The sequence below is a fragment of the Xiphias gladius genome, chromosome 10 (genome assembly GCF_016859285.1).
Source record: "Xiphias gladius isolate SHS-SW01 ecotype Sanya breed wild chromosome 10, ASM1685928v1, whole genome shotgun sequence".
NCBI lineage: Eukaryota > Metazoa > Chordata > Actinopteri > Istiophoriformes > Xiphiidae > Xiphias > Xiphias gladius.
This window is the reverse complement of record NC_053409.1, coordinates 3,993,531-3,999,530: the sequence shown is the minus strand read 5'-3', so window position 1 is coordinate 3,999,530 and position 6,000 is coordinate 3,993,531. Positions and strand designations below refer to the sequence as shown.

General features: G+C 41.0%; 1 protein-coding gene across 1 annotated transcript in view; it reads left to right on the top strand.

Moving 5' to 3' along the window:
- The first annotated feature begins 5,136 nt into the window (after window positions 1-5,136).
- The window catches only part of nrxn3a (neurexin 3a), a 241,614-nt gene continuing 240,750 nt past the window's right edge, over window positions 5,137-6,000 (top strand). Inside the window, exons 1-2 of the mRNA XM_040137140.1 lie at window positions 5,137-5,416; window positions 5,595-5,805. The gene's annotated coding sequence lies outside the window, so the exon portion shown is untranslated. The remainder of the gene's footprint in view (window positions 5,417-5,594; window positions 5,806-6,000) is intronic.

Genomic DNA, 6,000 nt, shown 5'->3' with positions numbered 1-6,000 from the left:
CTTTTGTCTCAGGTAATTTCCCTTGACAGAAAAAGTCTTGGTTTTCAAGATTCTTCAATCAGCATCTGTGCATTCGGCAGGGTGTAGAGATGGCAGGAGGCTGTTTACACTGGAACCATCAAATCTGTACACCTCAAAGGTCTCAAACCTGAATTAATCCTGATGATACGCCAATCAGAGAATTTGGGGCAGCGGGTAGTCAGGGATGGAGTAGATGCGTTTGCCTTATTCTCCCATGACTCTTCTTTTCTCTTCACCTATCACAGACTGGCACAAATGTGTTCAAGATAACTTTTAATTCTAAATAGTTTAAGAAAAACAATGTCAAGAAGGCTAAAGAAAGATGAAGAGAAAAGAATGCAGAGGTCCCTTATAACACTAACCCATTTAGTATGTCTGCTTTAACTGCTTGAGTAGCACTCCAAAATTATATTGATGTCCCTCTCAATGAAATTCAAGTCGGCTTTCGCTTCCCCTCAAGGCAAAGCTAGATATAGTACAAACCACAATGACTGACTATAAGGAATGGATTGCAAGTCTGGAGGCCAATGCAAATTCAACAGAAAAGTGGCTCCAGGTGCTAAAGGCTTTGTCTACAACCTTCGCTCTTGGGATTAGCAAAACTGAGGGCTAAAAATGTGACCTTGAAGAACAACGCAGCAGAAATAATATCAAAAATTGAAACAAGAAGAGAAATCAAGATATAGGATTATCTAATACACTGACATAAAACAAAGGAGGCTGTGATCCGAGAAACCTGAAACTGCAGAGAATACAGCAGGGTCCCTATAAAGAAGTCATGGCTTGACTTTACTCCAGGGGCTTAGGGCCAGCTCTCCTGCAACCAGCAAGCCTTCTGAACACCAACACAGATGGGAGTAAAAGAAGATATCCAAAGGAAGCCCAACTTGTAACTACTTACTGTATTTACTGTATTTGCTGTTGCAAAGTAGTTGTATAGAAACAGAATTTGTAGGAGACAGGGTTGGATTTTTTCACTCAATGTCTCACCAAGATTTTGGGCTAGACTGCAACAGTGGGGCCAGCTCTATAAATGCATATGTCTGTGACTCAGCGAGTGAGTGAATGATAAAATTACACAATTGATCACCTGAATGCCATGTGACTGAGTGCTGAGGTTACGCCATTGGTCAGCTGGCCAAGTGTTGGAGTTTCCCCAATGGCTGTTGCTCTTTCAAAATAAATTGGTGCAAATGTTTTCTATTGCATCAACTGGGGGGTGTTTACAGGCAGTGTTGCCAACTTAACACCTTTGTTGCTAGATTTACCTACTTTTCACACCCCATTAGCAGCTTTTCTTCAAAAAAGCACCTAGCGACAAATCTAGCAACTTTTTGGACAAACCTTAGCTACTTTCTGTGGAAGACAGTTGCCAGTATTGCCCCGTGACTGCAAGGTCAGGCCATCCCTCCGCAGGCACTCTTCTCTATGTGTCTCATCAATTGACTGCTTGGCAGCTGCATAGACGTGTTTGAGCTTCTAACTTTCTCTCTGCGTGATCATTTTACAAGTATATATAATCGAAGTCACAGCACAACCATTGTCTTTAAGTAATGTGTATGGTGATTTTTTAGCTTTGCTAAAATTCTCATTTTTAGATTAGAGCAACAGCTTGGAAATGGCTTGGAACTGACTGCTGGTTAACGTGTAGTCTTAATGGGCTGTGTTTCAAAGTTGTTCTGTTGTCTGACAACAGTAACAGAAAAGCATGAAAATGAAAACAGCTTTATTGGGAATTCAGCTGTATTAAAATACTGTATATGTGAGCACAAAAGGCAGTCCAGCCATATACAAGGTTTTGACCTAGTCTTGTTTGTAATGGTATAGTAAACATCATGCTACTTCTTGCCAGGAAAATGTAAACAGGTTGTTTTCACTGTTTGAAGAAATGATCAATGTTGTCAGCAATTACCTAAAAGAAAATGAAGGCTGCACAAACCTGGAAGCTGAACATACAATTCCAAATTACTATGTGTTACAGCACATCAGTGTCAAACAGAAATGGAAGGAACCTTAAATTGTAAAGAAAAAAAGGATATAGCCTACAGTATGTCCGACAGATTTGAAATGCATAAATTAGTGTACAGCTTTGTTACCAGTGTTATATCTGCCCCTCTGAGTGACTTTTTGGACTCTTACTATTTCCTGTTTTACTTTGAAATTACTACCTTCTGAGTCTGTTGGTTGGTTTTACTTCCAGTCTTTGTTTTTTCCTACTTCTGTGATTGTCTGCTCCACCCTGGTGTGTTTCAACTGTTCCTAATTACCCCTTCCTCCCTTGTGTATTTAGGTCTCAGTTTCTGTGTTCCCTTCACTCCTTGTCAGTTTGTGTTGTTCCCTCATGTTCTTGGGGGATTTATTACCTGCGCTCCCGACTGACTTATTTCACTTATTAGAAAGTTACTTCAGTCATACAGCCTACCTGTTTGCATCCTCATTTGGGTCCTTTCCTGTGTTCCTGGCTTCTGCCATAACACCCAGGTGTAATATAGCTTTGGTTTCAAGACAATACACTAAGCAGCATGTGTTTGCCTGACAGAATTAGATATCAAAGTACCTATCCAAGATAACAACAGTTTTGCTATTGAAATGAAGTGTCCTGTGAAGGAAGAGGGATGAAGAGGTGGGTAGACAGGTGGAAATAAAGTGGAGGAAAAAGGAAGGTCACACAAATGTGCACGTCATCTGAAAAACCCACCTGAATCGTTAGGTCTTGATTCAACTTCATTATTAATTGCACCTTCAAATATTACAACACAGTTGACGCAACATCATTCACACAGAATCAACAACCAGTTGTATAAACTTCAACAGTATAATTTTTTTGCATTGCTATTTTTTTTTGGCTTGCATTTTATTTCATGGTTATATATGTTCACCCCATCTTAATAATATACACTGGGTTCTTATTTGTCAACAGCTGCTGAAAGGCTTACAATCTCTTGTGTGGTATTTATTTAGCACAATACATTATCCTTTTTAACTGTTGTCTGCACTGCAAAGCAATACACCGCAAAGGCTCTTAGGGAGCATATTTCGGTCGATTGTTGGCCATACAAAGTATCTGATTTTGACCACTGTTCACATCCTGTCTTCTACAAACACTGTCTACATGGGAAGTGTTTCACTCACGTATTTTGTCCATCTTGCACTCCCCCCTCAGAACAGATACGCTTCTATTTTAATGTGGCCCAATGCATCTGAATGCATCCTGTGAAGATACACATGGAGCACTGAAGCTGCTGCTGCTCTGCTAATGTGCTGCTTATGCTGTCCCTCCTGTGCAGACACTTTGTAAATGACAGTTTCTTGTAACCATGGCCATTAGCTTTATCCCTAACCTAATGTTACCAGGTGTTGAAGTACAACTGCATATGTGGAAAAATTGTATTAAGTCTTTTGTGGCTCCAGGGAACTACTGCATATGAAATACGATAGATGTCCTCAAGTGATGTCACTTCACTACAAGTTTGAAAAATGGAAAAAAAAAATCTGGGGGTGTGGAGTTTGAAAGAAGTGAGCTCAACAGACATCTGTAGCTGACTCCTCACCTCCCCCTGAACCTTGCTGCTTGAGGCTACATTAGTCACTGCTGGCATAACACCCCCGAATCTCTGACTGAACTGTTGGTGTTTGAGTTGCATTGTGGGCAATGTAGGTGCCAGGATTTTACATGGAAGAAGTATATGTGGAATCAAAAAGATGATATTTCTGGCTTTGCTTGATCCCTGTTCTACAGTGTTATATTAGTGAAATGCTAAATAAGTGTAGCACTCTTTTAACCATAGTTGTTGTCCTGCTGATAAGGGTGGCATATCAGAGAACACTCAATGACAACCTGTTTTGTTGTTTAAGTAAGAGGACTTGTTGCATTGACAGTATTGCATGCTCTTATGAATCCAGCTTTGGGACATGGGGAATGAAGTTCTGAAAGCAACACACAAGTTTTCCATATTTTTCTTAGACTGTATCAGTTTTCTCCAAACAAATGTATGAAATCAGAATTACACATAGGGGATTTGAGAAACCAATCACCTACTTGATGTTCCGTTAAATCAATAACTGAGTCATCAGGGTCACCGATACTGTCCAAGGTGCTGTGTTTATGCTGTAACTCATGGAAAATCTGTGCCGCTAATATGGTTAATAATAATTTATTAAGGCTGGAGTTAGTGATAGTGATCATTTTTGTCACTTCTGATTTCAGCAAGAAATAAATACAACTGGTCAGATAAATAATATTTTTATTTTGAATTAAATAAAAATGCTAGTGATTTTTACCATTTAAAACTCTTATCGCCTTACACTTTCTTCACCACATGACATACAATACAGGACATATGACTGGAATATGACTTTATGGACATTTAGATAAAGTACCAGACTTGAAACCAAAAACTCAGTAAGAATTAGATAAAGCAGACTTCTAGCTAGTCCTTCAGGCTGCACAAGTCTTCTCTTCTGTCCCATTTTATGTCAAATTGTATCTTACTTTTTACTGTACATCAATTAGATTATCTGTGAAATGTCATCTCCATTGTACACTCACTCATCTCTTGCCAAAAAGCTCATTTGGAGCAACTACAGTCTAGAGAGTAAGACATGAAGCTTTCCTTCCATTTCACAACTTGTGGGGATGATCAACTGAAAGTGATGAGTTCCCTGCATCTTCATATTTCGTTCACTTCAACTTCTGATTATTATTATTATTATTATTGCTGATTACAGTTAGCATCCTAACGGCCATTTTGTCCAAAATGCTTCTACACTAACAGCGCAATGTAGATATTGGAGGTTAGCATACATTAACTTAATGGATTTTACTACTTTACAACAGGAAAGGATATAAGGCATGCAGTTTTACGTCAGTCAACTGCAGCTTTGACCACTGCTGCCAATGTCACATTTAAAAAACTGAAGAATATTGCCTTAAGATAAACTGAAGTGCTTCACTATTGAACCTACTGACTCGGATGCGCAAATCAATCATGAAAACCTGACATGCACTGAAGCATACTTAAACCACAGGCGCGTGTGCGTTTGTCGGCCCCGCTTACGAGCCTGTATGCCTTTAAATGGCGTGTACTGGCGCTTGGAAGAAGGCGGACCCCAGTGGCGCGCGCGTGCGCCTTTGTGTGTGTGCGCGTGCACCTCTTGCTGGCATCCGTTGCAAGTCGCACCGAGCCAACAGCGGCTTTTGTGCGTATGATGCACCGTGGTCGACGCACCTGTACGCACAATAAACCTAGCCCTTGTACTGCCTGGTCCCCCGCCGCTCGGCACCAGCACAGTCAGCAGCGGAAGCACAGAATTCTGGATTTTAAAAACTACGGCTCTGTGGAGTTTACAGCTGGATTTTAACAGTTGGATACTCTTGGTGGTCTGTTTAACTCAGGTCAGTGGCGTCGTCTTTTTACTCCAATCTGTTCACGTTGCTTTGTCCGCGTAGAAAACCTTCAGATTTTAATGATGCAGGGCAAAAAAGGAAAAGGTTCTGGATGAAATATGCGCCAGAGAATGCTCGAGTTTCCTCCTCTGACGGGTAGGTATCGGGGAACTTGCCACTTTTACAGGACTTTCCCCAGTTTGTGAGCATCGGAACGGTGAATGTGGCCAGCTGGGGCAGGTGTGAGTCTCCTTGTAGGAACAGCGGTGTTTGTGGGAGTCAAAATGGGAATTTCTGCCCTGTTGGCCTCTAAATCCCCCGGTGGAACAGACTCAACGTGACAGGCGGGTATAGTATTACAGACGTCCTCTCCGCTCCCCGGAGGCGATGTTTACCAGGTGAATTATCAATTTCATTTGTAAAAATATCTTGCAAATGCGGCCATGCAGCGTTTAAACCACTCGTGTGTATCAAATATGAAGAGCATCACCCATGAAAAAGACTTAAACCGCGACCTGCCGAATTTCCTTCACCTTGTTTTTAGGTTGATGAATAATAAATAACGTGAGGACCAGGTGTCCAGTGTCCAAGCA